Source organism: Phoca vitulina, unplaced genomic scaffold, assembly GCF_004348235.1.
Source record: "Phoca vitulina isolate PV1807 unplaced genomic scaffold, GSC_HSeal_1.0 scaffold1, whole genome shotgun sequence".
Lineage (NCBI taxonomy): Eukaryota > Metazoa > Chordata > Mammalia > Carnivora > Phocidae > Phoca > Phoca vitulina.
Window position 1 is genome coordinate 64218147 of NW_022589704.1, and position 27487 is coordinate 64245633.

Genomic DNA, 27487 nt, shown 5'->3' on the forward strand with positions numbered 1-27487 from the left:
GGAAAGCAATCTCTGGTATGCCTGGGTGGCTTATCAGCCTTCAGCTCAGGTCATGATCCTGGGATCTTGGGATCGAGCCCTGCATTGGGCTCCCTGCTCAGCGGGGAGCCTGCTTCTCCCTCTCCCTCTGCCTCTCCCCCCTGGGCTCGTTTTCTCTCTCTCGTTTACTCTTCTCTCAAATGAATAAATAAAATCTTAAAGAAAAAAGAAAAGAAAAGAAAAGCAATCCCCCATCTCCTGCTGTGGTCAAGGACTATGGCACACTATCAATATGATGATATGGGCTTTCAGTCCCATCTGTCAGCTTAGCTCTGGAGTTTTCAAGTGTCAGGGTCCAAACTTTGTGTTTGCAGACTTATATGTTACAGAAAGAAGCAGAATTAGCCATATCACCAATCTTGGGTGGTAAAGAAATAGCCCTTCCTCTGGGCATCATCTGAAAACTGGAGTCCAAGTCTTGTCTTTGACCTTAATTGCCTTAAGCACCAGCCATAGCCAATTTCATAGGGCTTTGCACAGAGGTCAATTCCTTTCCTGGGAGACCAGCCTGCAGATGAGCAGTGTTGGGACAAGTTAACCCTTCCCTCTTAACAGGCAATAACAATGTGTAAGGTATTAAAAATTTATATAAGACATTATTCTTGTCCTAGAAAAGCTTGCAAATCTACAGGTGAAAGCTAGCAGCATCAAGATAGTTTTATCATCAGTAAAGAATATTCACTGCAGAGAGGCATTGCTTGGAGTCACTCAGTTTCACATTTGATAGTTACCTCATTTTAGCCTGGTCACAGAGCATGAAGAACCCAGTATACATTTCTTCTCTGATTTTCATCCTTAATATGAAAGATTTTTTAAAATTACCTTAATGATTTAATATGTTTTAGTTGATATTTAATAAAACCATCAATATGGTTATTATTGAAGGTTTGCTAAGTGGCTCTCACAACTCTAAGATGGACAAGAGAAAAAAAAAATTCAAGTGAAGTATATTCAAATACTATCCCTAACTCGCAATACTTTTAGCCCTAGACTAATCACTTAAACTCTCCACACCCTGATTGCCTTATTTACAAAATAAGAAAAGTAGAAGAGCTTACTCATCAGAATGCCAGAAAGCATATAGAGTGATGAGTATTTTTATTTAACCAAATGGAGATACGTAAATTATAACAGGCAGCAAGTTAGAGTGTTTTCTGATACGTATCTTTGCCTGAAGAATTTTCTTTCCTCTCCTAAACATCAAGCAGATTCATTTAATGTCTAAATCACACTTCCTTTCTGACAGGAATCCCTTTAACCTAGCATTTAAGTTGTGTTGCATTTTTGTATTTCTATAAACCTCCTCTCCACAATAAGGCTATAAGCTTCCAAAGGGCAAGTGACTTGCCTAATGCATCTCAGTATCCCCATAATACCTAATGAATTACCAAGACCATAGTAGAAAGTCATTAGGTATTTGTTGAGTTGAATAACATCATCACTAGACAGCTAGGGAGATGGCACAACATGTTTCCTCACACTTAATTCTCACACGGTTACTTTATCAGGTACAAAACCTCCAAGTCTTCAGCCTCTCACTGCTTGAGCCAAAACATTGCTCCTTTATTTTAGATGGGTAGCTGATGTCAGCAGGATCATAATCACAACCCTCTGAGCCAAACATCAGGAGGTTAATAGAAGCTGTTGTTGGGGAGAAAAACATCCTGTTGTTCTTTGTCTCCAAAATTTCCCAGCAGGCACAAGGACCTCCTACTACACTAGAGCTAAAAAGAAGGTCCCATTTGCAAAACAATTACCGCATAACCATACTTTTTGTTACCCCCAGGGGTTTGATGAATGGATAGATGAGGGCACTTCTAAGTATGCTTTTATTTGCTTCTTGGCTCTGAAAACACAATGTCCCCATTATTACCAATAACAGAAAAAAATAGTTCCATCCCCCGTGGCCATTAGCTTTTTCAGATCTTATTTCAACTGTTAAATAAACCTCCTTGAGATAATGAACATTTTACTAAGTTAGAGGTATAGAAATAGCTAGTGTACTATTTATTCCATCGAATATTCAGTGTGGTCATGGATTTTTTCCATTAAAACAATATTACCAATTTTGTCAATTATACTTCACAGACAGATTCTCCTGTTCTTAGGGAACAAAATCACACACCTCTACCTGCAAAACTCTGGAGTATCTTCAAATTCTCCCCATTTAGTTTTGCTCAAGAGGCTAGATGATAGGCATTACATTGGTTAGTATCTGTGAGAGGGAGACAGATGACAACAAAGGACACAAGCAAGAGCAAAGAAGTCCCCAAAAGAGGAAAAAGTCATGGGCTACCCATCACTCAGATTGTTCCATTCACTATGCTCAACATTTCTTTTTATCTTTCTGATCCTTCTAAATCTATTTAATCAATTTAAATCTTACGCTGTTTACTCAATGGGTTAGATGATCATTGAAAAAGCAATCTGAGTGACCCTTTTCTTCATAAACTTAAGGAGCTGCTCAGTTTGTGTTGAATAGAGTTATCTAGTGTTTTGAGGTTCTAAAACTCTCTCCGTTGTCCAAAAGAATTGCCCTCTGTTACACACATCCCATTCAAGCCAAATCAGTCGCATGTAATTTTCATCCTTGCTCCTCAGTTGGTCAGAGTTAGTGTTAACATCTAGGCTTTGCTGCCCTCTGCTGGGACTTTGGGAACCAGTTACTCCTTAAACAAAAATTAAACGGTTAACTCACTTGTCGGATTTGGGATTCCAGCTAAAAGGAAGAAACGGGTTTATACATAGTCTGATATTAAAAACTAAATTTAAAAACAAGGAAAAAACAAAACCGAAACAAAATTTTATTCTTCCTTCGCCATTAGTGGAATTCTGTAATCTGCATTTAATAACTAAATTTATTTTGAACTATTGCGGTAGTTTGTAATAACAGTGAGGTGCAATTCTGCTTTCAGTATACCAATGAATGTTCCAGTGGCAATGAACACGTTTTTCAAACAGAGTGAATGTAAAAAAAAAAAATTTCCATGTTCCTACTTCTGAAAACTTTTAACTCCTCTCTCTTCACGCTTAAATTCTAGAAACATAAAGCAGGGCCAACATGGTATACTTCTAACATTTCCAAAATGTATAGACAGGCTACATTTATTTCTAAGCATAAAAATGCAATAAAATTGCATAATGAAGTTGATTAGAATCCTTGTAGAGCCTCTATAGGATTTAGGCATGTAAACAAAAATTTTTTATTTATTATTCACATATCTACAAGTTAAAATATTTCCAAACTTATACTTTTGTTATTGTCCAGAACATTCTTCTTGAAGTTTAAGAATCATAATTATGAAATATCAGATGAATTTCTCTATACTCCATGCTACTTAAGTGATGAGTATAGAACATATATTGTAACAATTCATTTTAATATGAAGACTAAAAAATTCAATGATAGAAAATCATAGCAGTCTCTAAAAGGATTTTTAGTCATCTTAATACATTAAATTGTTTGGTGTAAAAAAGATACTAAGTTATAAAACTCCTTACAGATTGAATTATCAAACTAGGGAAAATTATTTCTATCATGCACAGCCTACACATGCAATTTCTTTGAAAAGCCTGATAGGTTGGAACTGATGCTGAATGCACAGAAGTAGCTGTTTGTGTGTTCTGCATATTAGCTAAGTATGACTGGAGGCAGAAATGAGGTTTGTGATCACTTTCCCTGAGACTAATACAAAAAGAAAACATCATTATTAACATCATCACCATCAATATAATTACCATGTATTAAGCATATCCTATATATCAAATAGAGGATGCAATGCTTTACCTTTATAATTCCATTTAATATAATACTGATAGGTATTTATTACCACCTCCACTCTACATATGAGAATGTATGGCTCAGAAAATGTAGGGTCCTTGCCCTAGACTACACCATAAGAGTCAAAACAAATCAGGGTTTCCAACCCAAAGCTGGCTCTCAAGTAAGTGATAGTTCTCTATGTTTAAATGTTTTATTTTCACCAATACAAAATATCAAATATTGAAAATAAGTTGAATCATTAATATGTTAAGAGACTGTGTGAGTGTTTGTGTGTGTTCCTGAAGCAATAAAAGGCTTTAGGAACAAAATGCTATCTAAGCAACAACTAGAGCCACCCGTTAGTTCAGCTAAGCTGCTCAATTTGAAGTATTTTTGATCCTTAAAGTCCTTATTTTTAGGGTCATTAGTTCTATGTTCAAAAAAAAATGGTCTTGAAAAGACTTCAAAACCCTGAAATATGAATCCTATTGCAAAAAAGGACACTGTTTAGGATTTTTTTGAAAATCTATCCTATTCTTATAGAAAACCCAAAGGACCACAAAAAACTGCCAGAACTGATAAATTCAGTAAAGCCACAGGCTACAAAATCAATATACAGAAATCTGTTGCATTCCTATACACCAATAATGAAGCAGCTGAAAGAAAAATTAAGGAATTAATCCCATTTACAATTGTACCAAAAATAATAAGATACCTAGGAATAAACCTAACTAAAGAGGTAAAAGACCGGTACTGTGAAAACTATAAAACACTGATGAAAGAAATTAAAGATAACACAAAGAAATGGAAAGATATTTCATGCTCATGGATTGGAAGGACAAATATTGTTAAAATGTCTATATCACCCAAAGCAATCTACACTTTTAGTGCAATCCCTATCAAAATACCACCAGCATTTTTCACAGAGATAGAACAAACGATCTTAAAATTTGTATGGAACCACAAAAGACCCTGAATAGCCAAAGCAACCTTGAAAAAGCAAAGCAAAGCTGGAGATATCACAATTAATCTTTGACAAAACAGGAAAGAATATCCAATGAGAAAAAGACAGCCCTTTCAACAAATGGCATTGGGAAAAATGGACAGCAACAGGCAAAAGAATGAAATGAGATCACTTACTTACACCACACACAAAAATAAACTCAAAATGGATTAAAGACCTAAATATGAGACATGAAACCATAAAAGTCCTAGAAGAGAGCACAGGCAGTAACCTCTTTGATATCAGCCATAGCAACTTCTTTCTAGGTAAGTCTGCTGAGGCAAGGGAAACAAAAGTGAAAATAAACTATTGGGATGACATCAAAATAAAAAGCTCCTGCATAGCAAAGGAAACAATCAACAAAACTAAGAGGCAACCTATGGAATGGGAGAAGATATTTGCAAATGACATATCAGATAAAGGTTAGTATCCAAAATATATAAAGAACTTATCAAACTCAACACCCCAAAAACAAATAATCCAGTCAAGAAATGGGAAGAAGACATGAATAGATATTTTTCCAAAGAAGACATCCAGATGGCCAACAGACACATGAAGAGATGCTCATCATCACTTGCCATCAGGGAAATGCAAATCAAAAGTACAATGCGATAATCATCTCACACCTGTCAGAATGGCTACAATCAACAACACAAGAAAATAACAGGTGTTGACAAGGATGTGGAGAAAGGGGAACCCTCTTGCACTGTTGGTGGGAATGCAAACTGGGTATAGCCACTGTGGAAAATAGTATGGAGGTTCCTCAAAAAGTTAAATAGAACTAACCTATGATCCAGCAATCACACTACTAATTCAAAGGGATCCTTGCACCCCAATGTTTATAGCAGCATTATCTACAATAGCCAAATTATGGAAGCAGCCCAAGTGTCCATAAACTGATGAATGGATAAAGAATATCTGGTGTACATACACACATGCACACTCACATGCACACAATGTGATATTACTCAGACATAAAAAGGAATGAAATCTGGCTATTTGCAATGACATGGATGGAGCTAGAGAGTATTATGCTAAATGAAATAAGTCAGAAAGACAAGTACCATATGATTTCACTCATATGTGAATTTAAGATTCAAAACAAATGAGCAAAGTGGGGGGGAAGAGAGGGTGAGGCAAACCAAGAAACAGACTCTTAACTGTAGAGAACTGATGGTTACCAGAAGGGAGGTGGGTGGGGGATGGATGAAATGGTGATGAGGAGTAAGAAGTACACTTGTGATGAGCATCTGTGATGTATGGAAGTGCTGAATCACTATATTGTACACCTGAAACTAAAATTACACTGTATGTTAACTGGAAATAGAAACTTAAAAAAAAATCTATCCTATTCTGAAAAAAAGATTGAAAACAAACTTAATCTAACATATACACACATTCAAATTAAGTTCTTGCATTTTTCTTCTGAATAAGCAAGCACATAAAGCATAATGAGAAGCATCAGTTGGAGCCCAAATCTGTAAAACCCCATGTTCTCTTACATGTCTTGAAAAAGAGAATTAACACTCTTCTTTGTTCAACTACATCAAGAAAAAAATCAATTTATAAAGAGTTTACTTGATGGGACCTGAACTTCTGCTAAGAACTTATTAAATCTAAAAACACGATTAATTCAGCCATAAAAAAGGAATGAAATCTTGCCATTTGTAACAACATAGATGGAGCTGGAGGGTATTATGTTAAGTGAATTAAGTCAGGTAGAGAAAGACAAGTACCATATGATTTCACTCATATGTGGAATTTAAGAAACAAAACAAATGAGCAAAGGAAAAAAGAGAGACAAGCCAAGAAACAGACTCTTAACTATTGAAAAAGGATGATTACCAGGGGGGAGTTGGGTGGGGAATGGGTGACACAGGCGATGGCGATTAAGGAGTGCACTTGTTGTGAGGAGCACTGGGTGATGTATGAAGTGCTGAATCACTATATTGTACACCTGAAACTAATATTACACTGTATGTTAATTATACTGCAATTAAAAGAAAAAAAGGAAAATAAAAATACGATTAAAAGTGAAGTGGGCTTTCCATTGCAGCTGGTCTTGGAAGGCATCTTCTAAGGGCATGCAATGGGTTCTCTTTGTTCTGGTAAACTCTATGAAGAACTGATCTATATTTGTAGCTAATCGAGATGCTTTGCTTCACCTCCCTTTTTTCAGCATACAAAAGCTTATGTCAGGAAAGCTTTCAGAGGTAATCAATCCTAAGGAAATAAATGGATCAGGAAGAGAATATCATGAATAACTACTTTATTGGACTATTTAAATTCAGTTTTTAACACAGCCATATCCGCAAAAGCAATATTACCCCCAACCTGTTTTATAGTAATTAATTTTTAATTACAAAACAACTATGATTAAATCAATCCATCATCCAAAATTATGTTTTACTATCTGTTCCATCATGTTTAAACTATTTATTATCAGTTTCCCATGGCCTGTAATTAACCAAAGTTTTTCTATGTCCCCATTAACTTCAGCTAATAGAGGTTATCCTCTGCTTATTATTCACTTTTTAAAACTCATTTCTTAGCTATGAAACATGATGAGGGAGAAAATGATAGCTGAAATGTACTTTTTGGAAGATACATAGAGATGACAATAACCTTTACCTACAATACCAGAATGTTGCTTCATAAAATACCCGACTTGAATAGAAATAACCTCTAGCCTTATGCTAATAATGAGTGCTAATTTTTATTAGTGCTCACTATATTTTCAGAAGGGCTCTTTGCTAAGCACTACATATGCAGAGATACATTCCTCACAAGAATGCACACAAAGAGCAAACTTATGTAATGTGTTTTAAATCGCTTAGCTAATAACAGACAATGCCAAGACTTGAGTCTGATGTGAGTGACTCTAGAAATTTAATCACTCTATTCCTCTGCTATAGACAATTATTATAAGATTCTCCCTTACAGCTGTTCTCAGCTGATGGAATGGTGTTGTGTCTGGAATAAGTGATGTATATGTGTGCCTACACAAGAATGTGTTTAACTTAGGATTTCTATAGTTCATCTTCATTCTATAGGAACCCCACATTTTTAATAATATAATTCACTTTTTAACTGTCAACCTTTCTAATTTACCAATCCAACATTAAAAACTAACTACAGTGGGGCACCTGGGCGGCTCGTCATTAAGTGTCTGCCTTCAGCTCAGGTCATGATCCCAGGGTCCTGGGATCGAGCCCCACATCGGGCTCCCTGTTCCATGGGGAGCCTGCTTCTCCCTCTCCCACTGCCCCTGCTTGTGTTCCCTCTCTCTCCCTCTGTGTCTCTCTGTCAAATAAATAAATGAAATCTTAAAAAAAAAAAAAGCAAAAAAAAATAACTACAGTGACAGAGTGATAGGTGCAAATTCATCTGAAGGACCATAGTTTATTCAGGCCAGTTAGGTGGCAAATAACAGAAATCCACTTCCAACTGGCTTAAGAAAACAGGAAAATATATTGATGCATATAAACAAACCACAGGAATTATAGAGATGGAATACAAGATAACCAGGAATTTAAACTCTATATAAGCATTTCTGCTCAACATCTGGCATCTCATCTCTGTCTAGTTTCTCTTGTCCAGACTATCAATGAGGTAAGGATTGGGCTATCAGAACTTCTAGGCCCCAAAGCTGACATCTTTATACACAGAGAGAAAGGAACTCTTCACCATTGCCTCCAAGTTTAAAAATCCTGTGAGAGATAACTATAGAACACTCATGAAAGAAATTGAGGAAGACACAAAGAAATGGAAAAACATTCCATGTTCATGGATTGGAAGACCAAATATTGTTACAATGTCTATGCTACGTAGAGCAATCTACACATTCAATGTAATCCCTAACAAAATACTATCACCATTTTTCACTGAACTGGAACAAATAATTGTAAAATTTGTATGGAACCAGAAAAAAACCTGAATAGCCAGAGGAATGTTGAAAAAGAAAACCAAAGCTGGTGGCATCACAATTCTGGACTTCAAGCTCTATTACAAAGCTGTAATCATCAAGACAGTATGGTACTGGCACAAAAACAGACACATAGATCAATGGAAAAGAATAGAGAACCCAGAAATGGACCCTCAACTCTATGGTCAACTAATCTTTGACAAAACAGGAAAGAATAGAAAAAACACAGTCTCTTCAACAAATGGTGTTGGGAAAATTGGACAGCTACATGCAGAAGAATGAAACTGGCCATTTCTTACACCATACACAAAAATAGACTCAAAATAGATAGAAGACCTAAATGTGAAACAGGAATCCATCAAAATCCTAGAGGAGAACACAGGCAGCAACCTCTTCAACTTTGGCTGCAGCAACTTCTTGCTAGACAGGTCTCCAAAGACAAGGGAAGCAAGGGCAAAAATGAACTATTGGGACTTCATCAAGGTAAAAAGTGCTTGCACAGCAAAGGAAACAGTCAATAAAACCAAATGACAACCTACAGAATGGGAGAAGATACTTGCAAATGACATATCAGATAAAGGGCTAGTATCCAAAATCTATAAAGAACTTACCAAACTCAACACCCAAAAAACAAATAATCCAATCAAGGAATGGGCAGAAGACATGAACAGGCATTTCTCCAAAGAAGACATCCAAATGGCCAACAGACATATGAAAATATGCTCAATATCACTCAGCATCAGGGAAATACAAGTCAAAACCACAATGAGATACCACCTCACACCTGTCAGAATGGCTAAAACTAACAAGTCAGGAACAACAGATGTTGGCAAGGATGCAGAGAAACGGGAACCCTTTTATACTGTTGGTAGGAATGCAAGCTGGTACAGCCACTCTGGGACACAGTATGGAGGTTCCTCAAAAAGTTGAAAACAGAGCTACCTTCCAACCCAGCAATTGCACTACTGGGTATTTACTCCAAAGATACAAATGTAGGGATCCAAAGAGGTACCTGCACCCTAATGTTCATAGCAGCAATGTCCACAAAGCCAAATTATGGAAAGAGCCCAGATGTCCCCTGACAGATGAATGGATAAAGAAGATGTGGTATATATATACAGTGGAATATTACTCAGGCATCAGAAAGGATGAACACTTAACATTTACATGGATGTGGATGGAACGGGAGGGTATTATGCTAAGTGAAATAAGTCAATCAGAGAAAGACAATTATCTTATGATTCACTCATATGTGGAATTTAAGAAACAAAACAGAGGAGGGGAAAAATAAAACAAGACAAAATCAGAGAGGGAGACAAACCATAAGAAACTCTTAATCATGGGAAACAAACTGAGGGTTGCTGGAGGGGAGGGGGATGGGGGATGGGGTAACTGGGTGGTAGACATTAAGGAGGGCATGTGATGTAATGAGCACTGGATATAAGAATGATGAATCACTGAACTCTACCCCTGAAACTAATAATATACTATATGTTAATTAACTGAATTTAAATTTTAAAAATACAATAAAAATTAAAAAAAAAAAATCCTGTGAAAGACCACTCACTGTGGGCCTCATGCCACCCAGGAAAAACATAGGGATATGGTCAGTCAGGTTTGGGTCATTGCTCACTGCTATTGCTAAGGAGGCAACCTAGATTCAATGGCACTGGATTTAAATAAATTTGCTTAATTAGCTTTCAACTAAAAAAATATATAAATCTTTTGCTAGGATCTTAGTTAGCCTATCATGCATACTTAGACTTAAATGGTTTCTAACTATCCTTGTGTTTCTATTACTTCCTGAAATAGAGATTCTGCAAGCATCATATGGGAGCATCTGATTGGCTGAAAGAGGTCACATGTTTTCATGTTGATTTTAAAGGAAAGAGGGAGAGGGAAGATCTCCCACTAGGGATTTCATAATGGTAAATGTGGACTATTGGCCCAATAATTCTATATAATGACATATTCCCCTCAAAAAAGAATGTGGTTTGCATGGTGAAGAATAAAGGAAAAATACTACATCATGTGATTAAGCCTATTTTATTAGTCACTAACATTAGTTCTTTGATGTTTTCAACTTCTTTGATGTTAAACATACGTACAACAATTGATCTAATCCATTCTCATATCTGGCATAACAAACAATGCTTACTGTGTGATCATGGTATCACAACATGTTTGGGGCAATTTCTTTTGTCAAACAATGGTTGCGCATTCACAATAGGGTAATTTGTAGTAACTCCTTTCAAAAGCAGTGAGGATTTTTTTTTTTACATGGAAAATAATCAATTAAAAAAATGTGCAAGACCAGTGTTGTTACTCTTGAACTCTGCAAAAAGATAGTGACTATAAGAGGTCTCAGTTGGGAGTAGATAGAAGATTATAAAGAGAATTCTGGAGAGGATCTCTTTGTAGAAGCATTGCTGTAAGTACCACTCCCTCATGCCTCATCCTTAGATGAGGAGGAGTAAAGAAACCAGTTGGCTAACCACCAGCTTAGTTGGTTGGGCCTTCACTGAGGTTATATAGAGATCTCTCTAGTGTTTCCAGGCATAGAAGGTTGCATTTTGAAGGAAAGTCATTGCACTGGATTCAGTTTGAACTCTAAGAACTTATCAGAGTCCAGGATGCATGAATGTTTCCCATGCATCCCTATCCACAAGAGATGTGGATAACCTAGGAATGTGAGCTTACTCCTGCTCAAGAAGAGAGGGATGGGACTCCAATAGAGTGTCTGTGGAAGGTGGCAGCCAGGAAAACAGAGATTGAGGGGGATGTGGCCACCAGAAGACAATTCATACTCAAGATATAGGAGCTATGCATAGAAAACCCTAGCAGGGAAGCTCTGAGGAGAGCACAAGTGACCTACAAAAGAAAGAATTAGCTTTTTTTTTTTAGATTTTATTTGACAGAGCATGCTAGTGCACAAGCAGGGGGAACGGCAGGCAGAGAGAGAAGCAGACTCCCTATTGAGCAGGGAGCCCAATGCAGGGCTCAATCCCAAGGTCCTGGAATCATGACCTGAGCCAAAGGCAGACACTTAACTGACTGGGCCACCCAGTTGCCCCTGGCTCTAACCTTCTGCCAGGTATAGAGTGTCAAAGCTTCTGGAGCAGACAGATCTGTTGCTAAATGTTAACAGTCATCAAATGGTTATTTTCAATTCACCTAAATATAGGCCACAGGACAACTTGATTGCCAGGGAAGTGAATTGTTCAGTGGACCTGGCTTCAGTAGATTCCAACAAATGTTAAATTCTTGTTGTTTTTGAAATGAGCACTAGAAATTAGACTGTATGGGACCAGTTCTAATTTGTGTTCTGGAAACTTATTTCAACTTGGGTCAAATTACCATAGAGGATGTGATAGAACATGATGATTATTTTCTTAATGTTATGTATAGACTCCTTAGGTTTATACTCCAGACTGCTAGTATCTAGGATTCCATTTTCATACTTTTTATCAGACTGAATTGTTTGTAAAAATAAGAAAACTTTAACTCTCATATCCACAAATCTCTCCCTTTTTGATCCACGTGGCTGTCTTTGAGCTGCTCTTCACACAGAGAATTAGGACAGTTGAACAATCTTTTAAAGACCAATCCCAGCATGATTCAATATTATGGCCCTTCTAGAGAGATACTTGAGCTGCCTCACTAAGATTCCATGAAAGAATTAAGCCCCAATGTCCTAAGGCATCCATTATAAGCAATAAATTACCATATCTCCTCTAAATCTAGAATAATACTAGTCATATGCCATCTCTGGGAGAACTGACAGAAATCGCTCAAGCATTTTCTGTGTTCTGTGATTGAGAGAAGGAACCCATACTAAAAAACACAAACCTCTGCTGTGTTGGGTATCTCAAGAGGTCTTTTCTCTTGGGTAAGAAGATTGTTAAAAAAATAAAAATAAGATTGCTTAATCAACATCTGGATTTTTTTTTTAACCTCCCATAGCATTTGATACTATATGGCAATGCTTATGGTATTTTAAGCTGAGTTAAGTTTGTTATCTCCCCTACTGGATCATGAGCTCCATCAAGGTAAGAACTGCTTCTTTATTCTTCAATATCTAGGAAAAAACAAACAAACAAACAAAAACACCAAACATCAATGTTGGTTTAAAAATGACAGTTCAGAGAAACAAACTGAGGGTTCTAGAGGGGAGGGGGGTGGGGGCATGGGTTAGCCTGGTGATGGGTATAAGAGGGCATGTACTGAATGGAGCACTGGGTGTTACATGCAAACAATGAATCATGGAACACTACATCAAAACCTAATGATGTATGGTGATTAACTAAGTGTCATAACACAATAAAATTAACATAACATAATAAAATAAATCATAATAAAATTAACATAACATAATAAACATAATAAAATTAACATAACATAATAAATTAACATAACAAAATAAAAATGACAGTTCACTTAGGATTTCTTCAAATTTTAGAATAAAGTTACAGAATGAGAATGATGCTTGCTCACTCTGATTTCTAAGTTTTGTCTGTTTGCACAAACATGGTCCATTATAGAGAATCCAGTGTCACCAACAGGAAAAAAGCACTGAGAAGCTAAAAAGAAGGAACAGTATAAACTCTACAGAAATACGGAAGTTCTGAGGTAAAATACAGATTAACACTCGCAGATCTGCTTTTACAAAACATAAACATCTATAAAATTGCCACGGTTTTTATTATCTTGACTTTGGTTAAGTCTCTTGTAAGTGAGAAGGATGGAAATGACATCAAGGCTCAGCTCCCAGTAAGTTGAGCACACTGGATCAAAGAGGGAACAGCCGAGAAAATCTGATGCTCTGCTTTATGTTCATAAACCATCTGTAAGTATGAACTTGAAATACAAAGGAAAAAGGAAAAGTTTTTCGTATTAGACTGAATATATTTTCTTACATTAAAATGAAACTCATGTAATTGTCATTGGAAAATAGGATTCAAAATGTTTGTCACTGAGGCAACAAAGCAAAAGAGAAATAATAAAATCAATTCTAGTCCCAACTTAGCCATCCAAAAGCTGTGCAAATTTGGAAAAAGTCATTTATTCTTTCTGACACTTAGTTTCCCCTTCAGTAAAAACAAGTAACTTCATGAGATCCCATCTCTTTCTTCTCATCCTAAAAACCTTATAACCCTAAGAATGCCTATGGTACACTTGAAAACTTCCACTAGTATTGTCCTGGTTTTGCCAGGGAATGTGTATTTAAAACAAAATGAAATATCACTTTATTTCTAAGAGTGAAAAAGAGGGCAGAATAGTGCTGTCTTGGCAGACTTTGTCTCCCTCCCATAAAAGCAGTCCTGAATGATTGTATAGATGACCTGCAAATCATGGGATCACACTTGCAGGCTGGGAAGAAAGAAAATATTGCACATGGAATGTGATGAGCTACACACAGTGGTTTATACATTGAATATAGAAAAAGACCTTGGCAACAATATGATTATGCAAAAACACATAACATCACAAGTCAGTACTCAGAATACTCAAAAAGTTTTGAGAGATGCAACTTTCATAAAGGTCTGAGATTTTAGTTTGGAGGAACATGGAAAGCAGCATCAAAATGGATACATGGTAGGACAAATACTATTAAAGAAATTAAATATGTTAGGTGAGATGTGTATATTATGTATGACATTTATATATGAGGTATAACATATATAAAGGTTCTTATATACATGTGCATTGATATATACATATGAGAAGTGAGAAATACATAAATTATATAAAACTATAAAAGTTATACATGTGTGACTATGAGAATTATAAAATAAAATTTTTTCAGGTCTTCTTCAATTTTACTCTGAGAAGTAAACTTTTATATCAGAAAAATTCAAGAAATAGGGACATGGGTTCACAGAAGATATTCTTTATCTTTTTACTTATACTGAGAGTTGTTAAATATGGTACAAGAGAAAGGCAACTTTCTCCTAGGAAGAGAGATACTTTCTAAACAAATGAAACTGTGCTATAAATAATATTGTATGATCTAAATTTATTCAAAATATGGGATGCATTTTCAATTTATTCTAGGGATAATGACAATATTCCTGCTATTAAAAAAAGTCTTCTAGGAATGCCTGGGTGGCTCAGTGGATTGAGCGTCTGCCTTCGGTTCAGGTCATGATCTCAGGGTCCTCAGATGGAGTCCTGCATCAGGCTCCTTGCTCGGCAGGAAATCTGCTTCTCCCTCTCCCTCACCCCTGCTCGTGTTCGCTTGCTCTCTCTCTCTGACAAATAAATAAAAAATCTTAAAAAAAAAAAAAAAAGTCTTCTAGAGGCACCTGGGTGGCACAATCGGTTAAATGTCTGACTCTTGGTTTCGGCCAAGGTTGTGATCTCAGGGTCATGAGATGGAGCCCTGCCTCCAGCTCCCCACTCAGCACAGAATCTGCTTAAGATTCTCTCTCCCTCTCTCTGCTTCTGCCCCTCCTTGCTGCATGCGCACACTCTAATAAATAAATCTAAAAAGTCTTCTAATACATTTGATTTATAAGACTGAATTTTTAAGGAATATTTATACATACCTTTGCAGAAGGAAACTTACATCTATCATTAGGATCTATATAGCACAGTAATTTATAGGCTAAGTAATATTTTAAATTCCTCATCTTTATCCCATTTTTTAAATTTCTCTTTTTCTTGAACTTTAGTTTTACAAATATAGTTTTATAAGTATTTTACAAATTTCCCTTATTCATTCATTCCTTTATTCCACTGTTCATTCATTCTTTAATCATTTGGTTACTATATACCAAGATACTGGGAAAAGAAAGGGGGGCAGTGTTAGAAGAAAGAGGTAGAGGAACAAGAGGAAGAAGTAGAATGACAAGACTCCTCATACTTAAGGAGCAGGTAGCAATCCTTTAGAGCCCATCTCTCCAACCCCTTTTTGCCCTGTGTTAGCTCTCTCTCTCCAATCTTACAGTTTTGCCTTCTACGCAAAAGATATCTTCCCAGTCTTGAAGGTTCTCTGAGCTCTTGCCAAGACTTCTCAAGACCTAAACCACTCCCATTGAGAAGAGTCAACCTCATAAATTTGTGCGTGATAGAACATCTTCACCTTTTCTAGTTCCCTTTATGTTCCCCCTATGGTCTCACTGGCACCACCATTCTCTGTTACCCAGGTTCTGAATCTAAGATTTATGAATGATTTTTCATAATCTCTATCATCTTATAATGATTAGTTGCCACATAATATCTACTCTACTTCTATAGTGTTTCATATTAGTTTATCTTCTCCCACTTCCATTTCCCAAAATTTAGACCCTTAGGTTTCTTGTCTGGATTATTAAAACAGCTTCATACATGCTTTTCTCACTTCTCTTACTTTTTCACATTGATCCAGTATACAATTTGCCAGATATTTTCCACAAAGCATTACTTTAACGTTTTGGTAAATTTCACTACTTTACCTCTAAAATCTTCAGTGCCCTGACTTACAGGGATATATGATGATTAAATTAGATGATGCATATAAAGTGCTTAGCAGGGTGCTTCCACGTAGTAAGTACTCCATTATAATTAGCTATTTTTTTCTGTCAATGGTGTTTTTATTTATTGTGAATTTAAATATAACATATTAGATATAACTTAAATACTAATTTCAGATATACAACATAATAATTTGATATTTGTATATATTGAAAAATGATCACCACAGTTAAGCCTGGTTAATGTCTATCACCACACCATTACAAAAAAAATATTTTTTCTTGTGATGAGAACCTTTAAGATTTACTCTTAGCAACTTTCAAATACACAATATGGTATTATTAACTATAGTCACCATCTTCTATACATTATATCACTATGACTTGTTTTTAGATTCCATATATAAGTGAAATACAGAATTTATCTGACTTATTTTATTTAGCATAATGCCCTCAGAGTCCATCCATTCTGTCACAAATGGCAAGATTTCATTTTTTCTTATGGCTGAATAATATTTATTGTGTATATACATCACATTTTCTTTTTATATTTTTCTGCAATTAGCAATTATACATCATTGCCCACAAAAAATGTGTCAAATTATTTAGTTCTCCACTTGTCATTCTTTTAGAATGCCTGTAACACACAATAATTAAGAGTACTGCAGACAAACCGCCTAGATTCAAATCCTGTGGACTCCAAAATGTCACTCTTAGGAAACTGCCTAACTTTTTTGTGCCTCTATATCCTGATCTACATAGTTATGGTATTAGTATCTATTTCACAGTGTTACTGTGATGATTAAATAATTGGTACATATACAAAGTATAGTTTAACAAATGTTAAATATTCAATTAATGTTAGATATTATCAATAGCCATTCAGAATCTCCCACAATGCTTCTCCAATTTACCCAAACCTTATTTCTCATTCTTCCTGTTCATAAATCCTATGTTAATTCAATCAGAGCTAGTTTCTATTTCCTATACATACCTTCTCTTTTCTGCCTGTGTATTCAGGCTCTTTTCTTAGACTATGTTGGGTCCTGTCCATTTATACTTCCTGAAAACCACATATTTTCCATATTTATGTATCTAAAGTGTGTCTTTCACATAGGAAGAACTTAATAACCACTTGTAGAAAAATGTATCACTACCATCGTACTCTCATGTATTTCAGTATGCCACTGTTTGTGGTGCTTCTAAACACTTGAATCTTGAATTGATTTATATGTGGTAATAATAAGATGCAGAGATGAATGTATAACATTTGCTCTCTTTTGAACAATTTATCTATCATTTGCTTATGAATACATTATAGTATTTATGAATCAGGTAAATGATTTACTGCGCTCATAAAAACACCTCAGATAGGTCTAACTTTTGCTTGAACTTTTCTTATAAGAATTTCAGTGTTTTCCTTAGTCTATTAGACTCACCAGACCTGATTTTCAAGTTCAGAAAGGGTGTGTGTCTGTGTGCGTGTGTGTGCGTGCACCCGTGTGATTTTGCAAAGCTACAGGGTGGACTTTTATGTAATTTTTTTAAAAATTATGTTCAATTAGCCAACATATAGTACATCACTAGTTTTTGATGTAGTGTTCAATGATTCATTAGTTGCATATAACACCCAGTGCTCATCACAACACATGCCCTCCTTAATCACAACACGGTAACCCCATCCCCCTACCCTCCTCCCTTCTATAGCCCTCCGTTTGTTTCCCAGAGTCCATAGTCTCTCATGGTTCGTCTCCCCCTCTCATTTCTTCCCAGTTTTCCCTCCCTTCCCCTATGGTTCTCTGCACTATTCCTTAAGTTCCACATATGAGAGAAACCATATGATAATGGTCTTTCTCTGCTTGACTTATTTCACTTAGCATAATCCCCTCCAGTTTCATCCATGTTGATGCAAATGGTAGGTATTCATCTTTTCTGATGGCTGAGTAATATTCCATTGTATTTATGAACCACATCTTCAAATGGATAAATTCGTCTGTTGAAGGACATCTCGGCTTCTTCCACAGCTTGGTTATTGTGGATATTACTGCTATCAACATTGAGGTGCAGGTGCCCCTTCTTTTCACTACATTTTTATCTTTGGGGTAAATACCTAGTAGTGCAATTGCTGGGTCATAGGGTAGCTCTATTTTTAACGTCTTGAGGAACCTCCACACTGTTTTCCAGAGTGGCTGTACCAGCTTCATTCCCACAAACAGTGTAAGAGGGTTCTCCTTTCTCCACATCCTCATAATTTTTTAAAAATATTAAACATGCTGTGGTAAAGAAAAGACCCCTTCTCGGTTCTGTATACCTGCTTTATTAGTTTCCTAGGGCTGCCATAACAAAGTATCACAAACTGGGTGGCTTAAGACAACATGAATTTACTATTTCACAATATTCGAGGCTAGAGGCCCAAAATCAACATGTCAGCAGAGCCATGTAAATCCTGTAGGGAAAAGTCTTCCCTTGCTTCTTCTGTTCTAGTGATGACTGTCAATCCTTGGCATTCCTTGGTTTGTGGCTGCATCACTCCTATCTCTGCCTGTTATCACACAATGTTTTCCCTGTGTGCCTGTGTCTTCATATGGTGTTTTCTTCTTAAAAGAATACTAAGCATATTGGATTAGGGCCCACAGTAGTGACCTCAACTTTATATATCTGCAAAGCCCCTACTCACAAATAAGATCACATTCATAGGTAGTAGGGTGAAGACTTTGACATATCTTTTTGGGGGCACAATTCAACCCATAACACTTGAAAGGGTCCAGAACATGCCATTGTGGCATAAACGGAAGGCTTTTCGGTTTCTTAAATCCTTTGTCTAAGACAGCCTCCCAAAAGAACTTGGAGAATGCCTCATGAACTCTGTTGGAGAACAGTTCTAATCCTCTAATCCTCTCTGAGATAAGAAGCTGGCACCACATCAAAACAGGAATTGTCTCAGAACTATCATATCTCCCATCCATTCTCTGAAGGGCACTATTTTTCTTTCCAAAAAGTTGTTTTCCTTATAAGTGCCCTTTGTACCCCGCTTCCCTTCATCCATTAAGATAGCATATAAGCACCACATTCTAACTCCCTCTTTGAGTCATATTTCTTTACATAAACTCCCATATATATAGATGTGATTAAATCCATTATCCCTTGCTAACTATATTTTTTGTTAAGTTCTATCTTGGTGGGGGGAGCTGCAAATTAAACTAAGAGGGCAGAGGAAATTTTTTGTCTTCTTAGACACAGTGGTGAATTCAATTTATGCTTGATGAAGAGCTACTTGGAATTTTTCTTAGGTCTTTAGGCCATGGAATTGAAGGGTCACTGAGAGGTCCAATGTCTAAGACTTTGTCATGCTGCTAGAAATGCTTTTTCTCTACACATTTGCCTGTTAAGAACATGGTAGTGTGGTGGTGCCAACATCCAATCTACATGGTGCAGAAATAATCCTGGTAAAAGGTAAAGATTATCTGGTAGTTTTGAAATGATTAGACATTTCTAGTACGTACGTACCAGGTGAACAGAACACTAGAGGAAATAGGTAAATGTACGAATGTGAAATCTGGGAATGCCATATAGTCACCTTAGCAGTAAAAGGGCTGAGTTGGGCTAGTTCAGGTACTCTGATTATCCTAGTGCATGAATTAAAGCTAATATTTTTAAAATAAATATTAAAAAATATTTTTAAATCTAAAATCCCATTCTAAAATCCTTCCAAGAAAATAAGAAAGCTCTTACAGGTATTTAGATTCACCATTACTGACTCAGAATAATTTAAAGCCAGCTGGAATTCCAGTATAGCCCTTCAAAACCAATGACTGTTTCTGAGAGGATTCCTTGGAATAGCCCCATGGTACTTAGAAGAGACACATCTATCTGTTAGTCTTTACATTAAGTTGGTAGGAGAGGTGAGAGAAGAAGGAAGACACAGTATCTCAGTGACATTCAGAGATCAATCACAACCATTATTTTTTGACATGTTGCTAATATAGATTTATCCAATCTAAGATCACACAGTGTTCCCTGACAATGACCTTTTGTAAATATCTCACTAAAACCATAATATTTGAATTCCAAAAATGGATGTAGCTGTAGCTAATAACATGGAAAGTAGAAGGACTGATGTTTAAGATTTGGAAACTTATTTACATTTAAATAAAGTCCATCTGGTTCAGTGTCATCTGAAAAGAAAACCAAAGAAGGAAGCATCCCAACCATCCTTCCAAAGGTGAGACACACTGACCCCACAGTCAGCCCTCAGGCAGATGCTGTCACTGTATTTGACACCACCCATGGCATTCAATGTGTCAGGAGAGTTGGTAGTATGGTGATTAATAATTTTCCATTCATCCTATATTCCTTGTTTCAACAAATTTACCTCCACACTATTCTCTACCTCTAACTGGCAGAATACAGCCTCCTGGGGAAGCATTCAGTAAACTATCTGTTAGCATTTAAATACTTCATCAGGATGTGCCAGAGAATAGACATCAGGACCACAGCACACTATTTCTTCTCAGATTCTTTCTTCAAAGCCAGAAATATGTATTCCTTAAACTTGAAAAAAAAAGGCATATTTAGAGTATGGTACTTTGTAGAATCACGATCGAGACGAGGATTCGACTCTTGAGTTTAATCTCAGTCTTCCTCATTCATTGTGTATCCTTGTTTTCAACCACTTGTTTTCAGGGTTGCTTCATTATTTTACCTTAAACAAATACACTACTACTTTTCCTAGAAATTACTTGAAGTTGCATCATCATTGAGATTCTCAAGTGAAATTTCTAGAACAAGAAACGTTAAGTGGATTAATGTCATTCGTATTGTAGGGTAAATCTTTATTGAGGGGAAAACACCTCAGAACAAAAACGGCTCTTATTTATTGAGTCAATTACTCATTGTTTGTGCTGGCTGTTTAACATGCATTGTTTTTCATAGTCCTTACTGCATATCATAAGGATAGTTATTTTTATCTGCCTTTTTTAATTTTTATCTTTTTATGTTCAATTAGGCAACGTATAGTACATCATTGGTTTTTGATGTAGTGTTCAACAATTCATTAGTTGCATATAACACCCATTGCTTATCACAACACGTGCCCTCCTTAATACCCATCACCCGGTTACCCCATCCACCTACTTCCCTTCCTTCTGTAACCCTCAGTTTGTTTCCCAGAGTCCAGAGTCTATCATGGTTTATCTCCCTCTCTGATTTCTTCCCATTCAGTTTTCCCTCCCTTCCCCTGTGGTCCTCCGCACTATTCCTTATGTTCCACATTTGAGTGAAACCATTTTGAAGATAAAGAGATTGAGGAATACAGGCATAGAAAAGTCAACATGTTGCCCAACATTACCCAGGTAGGACACAGCAGAACTTGGGTTGAATCTAGATGTGTTAAGATTCCAAAGCTTGATTATGCTATGGTACCTCATAAAGCAGTGGTTCCCAAAGCTGTGTGACTATGAAAAAACCTTCAGATTTTCAGGTTTGGCCCAAGTCATATACCCAGGGGATAAAAAGTCCATGGTATGAAACTTGGAAATCTGTGTTTTTAAAAATCTCCTGGGAGGTTTTAGGGTTCACTGTTTAAAAGGATGTAAATGACATTGTGATTATCTGTAACACCGTAACTTATTTTTTAAATACTACTAAGTACTATTTGAATTTTGAAAGAATCACGGGTTTAAGGAAATTTGTTTTCTAGTATAAAAGATTAATCTTTATCCAGAAAGCAGAGATAATCTGATTTATGATAGTTGCTAAGGGAGTTATTCCATATATATTACAAAAATCAGCAGACAGATTTTGATGGTTTTAGAGAGGACGAAGGTCAGTTTCTTTTACACAATATAAGCAAATAAACGTATCTTGATTAACTATTAGTGATAGTTATTGTGCTAGCACATAATTCATGATCTATAGATAAATGTTTAAGTACATAAAATAAAAACTCAATTTCTACTACTCGTTTATAATTCTTTTCACAACTAAAAACAATAATTTAACCATAAATGATTTATGCAAGAGGTTTACTGTATCCATACAGTGTCTTTGAAAACTAACTAGTAGTAGTGGTTGATATATGTTTTAATGGGACCCTCATCTAGAATCCAATCTTCAAGTTATGACAGTCTTCCTATATAAAATAACCCATCTTCTTTGTCTTGTCAAATCAACAGAAATTCATCAATTTCTCTCTCCTAATTTTTGCAATTTCATCAGAGTAAACTCTGAATCAAATCTAATAATCTTAAACCATACTATGAAGCATAAGCATTTATGTAGTTTCCCCTACTTTTGTTAGATAATACTTAAAAAAAAAACAAGCTTTGTACCCTTGTCTGTTAAATAAAGGATTATTCTTATTAACATGTTATAGATGCTTTAACGAATTCTTACTTAAACTCATCAGTAAGTCACATCAGTTGATCTTAACATTAATGGAATGAAAACCAGAAATCCCTACCAACTGTTATATAGATTATGGCATCTATCTAGCCTTGATTTAGTTTGCAAATTCTACCATTTCTATTTAGATGTCACCTTTATTCTGTATTTTTTTTCTAAATCATTTGACACAAAGGCAATATAGAATGATGGTTAAGAATGTAGACTCCTGGGCACCTGGGTGGCTCAGTTGGTTGGGCGTCTGCCTTTGGCTCAGGTCATGATCCCAGGGTCCTGGGATCAAGTCCCACATCAGGCTCCCCGCTCGGCAGGGAGCCGGCTTCTCCCACTTCCCCCTGCTTTCTCTCTCTCTCCCCGTGTCAAATAGATAAAATCTTAAAAAAAAAGAATGTAGACTCTTGATTGAGGATTCAAATCTTGGCTCTACTATTTACAAATATTAGACAACTTGCTTAACTTAGACTTTGATTTTCTCATATATAAAATAGAAATACACACAGTAACTCTGTTAAAGGGTAGTTGTAAGTATTCAATAAGTAATAAAAAGAAGTGTTTAGAATATAGTTTGGCCAATGGATATGACTAATAAATATTCAATACAAATTACCCAGGGGTGCCTGGGTGGCTCAGTCAGTCAGTTAAGCATCTGCCTTTAGCTCAGGTCATGATCCCTGGGGTCCTGGGATCAAGTCCCACATCGGGCTTCTTGCTTGGTGGGGATCCTGCTTCTCCCTCCGCCCCGCCCCCCTGCTCTTGCTCTCTCACACACACTCTCTCTCTCTCTCAAATAAATAAAATCTTAAAAAAAAATTATCTGTAACAATTATAAACTTTCATTTATAAGAAAGAACCTATAAAGAACTTTGGGTTCTTTAGATCATATATGAAAAGGTCTAATTAAATTTACATTAATTGACCTAAACCTAAAAGGCAGTGATTTGTCCAGGACATAGCTTATTCTTCTGATTTTAAATTAGAAATATTTTTGTAGCAAGGATGTAAAGCATCCATTCAAGTTTTTGATTTTATGATTATATAACCCCTTTCTCTGTTTCATTCAATCCCCAAACTCTTCCCATAAATAGAGCCTATATCACAAGGAATTATACTTTTGGAAGAACATGATAATTACAAGCAACTGATATTTATATAGCATGCAACAATGAACAAAATGTTTTCCCCACAACTTCTCTTGCTTTTGATTCTTAGAGATCCTTATTACTCTCATGTTGAAGGTGAAGAATATAAGTTAATAAAAAGTGAGTGAAGGTTTTATTAAAATCTGTCTTTGCTGACTCTAATGATCTCATCTCTTCACTTTGCTTTTTTGGGATCAAATAGCAGTTTGACTGGACAGGTACCTTGAAGGATTTATGATTGCTCTTTGGCTTAAATTAAATCAATAAATGGGATTTATGCTCTTTACTAGTAATGGTAAATTCATATATAACAAACAACTGACCTGCTGAAACAGGAAACTAAAAAAGCTAGACAAAATCTTCAACTAAGTAAACAAAATTGACTTAAAGACATCAGAGAGCCACCAAGAAAGACATCAAGGACCTGATGGCCCAAAATCAAGGAAAGGGAAACCTAGAGGTGAGCACACTATTTGATACATCTTTTCATCTATTTGCAGCTGGCAACTAAGAGACTGAAAATCTAACTAAAAACGGGTGAGTAGGAAGGGTGATTAGAAGCTGAGAAGGTTAATGACTTTTTTTTTTGAGAGAGCAAGCAAGTGTGCATGGGGGTCGGGGGAGACAGAGGGAAAGGGAGAGAGAGAGAATCAAATCTTAAGCAGGCTACACACCCCTGGCAGAGCCCACCAAGGGGCTCCATCTCAATACCCTGAGATCAGGACCTGAACCGAAATCAAGAGCTGAGGCTTAACCAACTCAGCCACCCAGGCACCCCTAGACCTTTTGTTAATACAGGGCAGAGGAGGCAAAAATTGTAGTTCACAGACACTACGGAGATGAGTCACTGATAAACACCGAAAGCTTATAGCTTGAACCTTAACAATTAATAAGGATAAACTAGAAATGAACCTGTAGATCTTTCCTTACAAAGATTAAAACCTAGCTGCAAATCAGTAGAATCCCTGATTGAATTAGGTGATCACCCTTTACCCGAACTCCTTGCCAAAAGCAAAAATAATTCTCTTTGTAGGAAGATAACATCTGAGGATGTAGATAATTGTATTACTGTCATGCCTTAAGCTTTAGGAGTTTTCTGCGAGATATAAAGCTACTGGGATTAATTTATAGAAAGACTTCAATGCCTATTCTAGAGATATTCAAGTAGTATTATGAGAAACAAACAGCAAATAAATAGATATAGTTCTTACAGAACAAAGCCAACTGTTGTTTGGACAGATTTATTGGTAAGGAAAAACCATGAGATATATGACAACCACTCTCCCATTTTGAAGCATTTTTGTCATGCTAGCTTTCATAATCAGCTGCAGAAAGTCCCAGGCAAAGTACAGCCATTCCAAAAAGCAAGCGTAAAGAGCATTTTAACAGTTGACCTTTTCTTTGTCAAACCTTCTTGATATGGAAGGTTTCCTTCCAAAATTAACACTGAGTTTACCCAAATAAAATAACACCAAGAAGCAGCCACCATCCCAAGGCCTGGGGGAACAAAAGACAAAGAGGTGAAGTTACAGGACATCAAAGGAGGGTCCCACAGAGCTGATGCCAAGAGTTCTAAAGAGCCAGAGCCTCTAAACTGCTGTTGCTGCTACTGTTATTGAAGCTGGAGGGAAGGAGCAACATGGTGGGGAGATATATATTTCTAAAGCAATCACTTTAGAAACTGTGAAGCCATTATCTTGTGATATAATGATTCGAGTGACTTTTGTCTACCTGGGAAGACAGATCCCAGCCAACAGGGATTGGGTTTTCCAGACCTTGACCACATTGGTAAAATTCATTTCCCTGTTGCCTTTCCTTCCTCCACTTCATAATCCATTAGTATAAATTGCCTATGCTATATATACAAACTGTCAAATGTATATAGATCCCCATTTTATGTCTATGTACCATAAACACTTATTTTTGACCCATTAAATCAAAAGAAAAAATTCAACATCTTCTGTTTGTATCGATAGAAAAGTGTTTATTCAACAATTTCAACTATTACAGGTATGGCATAATCAATGAGAAGCAATTAGGAAAGCACAATCAAAGGCAGCCCAGTTTTCAGAACATCAATAGACCCCTCTCACATAGAGCTATTTAATGTTGATTTTTCACACTATTTGGAACACAAAAAATACAGTGATTGTTTTGCATTTTTCTAAATGACAAGATACATTTTTATTTAAAAAAAAAAACCATTTCTAGACAGTAGGTATACTTTATGTATCATTAAAAACACAGTTCAGAGATGACAGACTTAAAAATTAGTATGGATCAAAATATATTCTATATTTTATAGATATCCTATAAAATATAATATTCTATATATATTATATTCTATACAATATAATATTCTAAAATATATATTCTATATTCTACATTATTAATGGATAAGACAAAAAAAAGTGGACATATTTCCATCATGTAGCAAACCTGGTAGAAATAGCCTATCAATAAATACTGGCAAACAAATGAATCGATATATTGGCAAACAGGTAAGTAAAGATGACAACTGGTTTTTTTTTTTTTTTTACTTTTTCATGTAAATATTTTTCAGAAATATTTTTCAGAAATACATGGAAAAATTTTTTCCCAAATATTTTTCAGAAATATATGGAAAATTTCAACAGTCAGAAATGACTGAAATTCATGACTGTCATTTTTACATTTATAAGAACAAGATTTTCATCTTTGTTAAAAATAAAAATTAGCCAGAAAAGTACTAAATAAATGATAAACATAATTTTTAAAAATTACACAGATCCATGAAGGTTAAGGCAGAAAATAAAATACTCATTTTCTAGAATTATTTTGTATTATAGCTATCTTTTTTTTTTTTTTTTTTTTTAAAGATTTTATTTATTTATTCATGAGAGACAGAGAGAGAGAGAGGCAGAGGGAGAAGCAGGCTCCCAAGGAGCAGAGAGCCCGATGCGGGACTCGATCCCAGGACCCTGGGATCATGACCTGAGCCGAAGGCAGACGCTTAACCATCTGAGCCACCCAGGCGCCCTGTATTATAGCTATCTTGTCAATAAAAAACTAAAGATATCTTTAGCCTAGCAGAAACTTTACCAGAACTAGCATCTCAGCCAAAGATGAAAACAACATAGAAGATTTTAAGAAAATGAATTCAGGGATACGGGACCCAAAGGAAAAGCTCCCTGTTATCACATATCATTTAGCATCAGGAATTCAGGTACTTGAACTGCTCTTCTAGAATATGCAGATTCAGGACTGTTCTGATTTGAGAAGGTGTGGAAGCTCTAACAGTACAGATGTTGAGGCAATTTAGCCAAGAGTTTGAGAAAGAAACTCACTATAACCAATGTTTGGAGCTACAGAAACATGAATCAGAAAATATTCACTTGATCTGTGCAACCACAACTCTCCTACTTCATTAGTAAAAAAATGAGAAAGATATAATAAAACCCAGATTTTCAGAGTTTTGAAAAGGACACTAGAGTTCATTTTGTACAATGCCTTCATTTACAGGTGAGTACATTAGTCTCAGGCTTGACATGACTAGTTCATATTCATGAAGTAATTTTGCAGAGAAAAACAAAAAAATAAATATGGCTTTTAACTACTAGTCTTGTATTAATATTTGTTTTTAAATCAATCTTGGATTTAACACTGTTTTAGTAAGGACTCTCCAGAGAAACAGAACCAGTATTAGATGTAGATATAGATAAAAACACATAGATATAGCTCACAGGAACTTCACCACAGGGATTGGTTCACATGATTACAGAA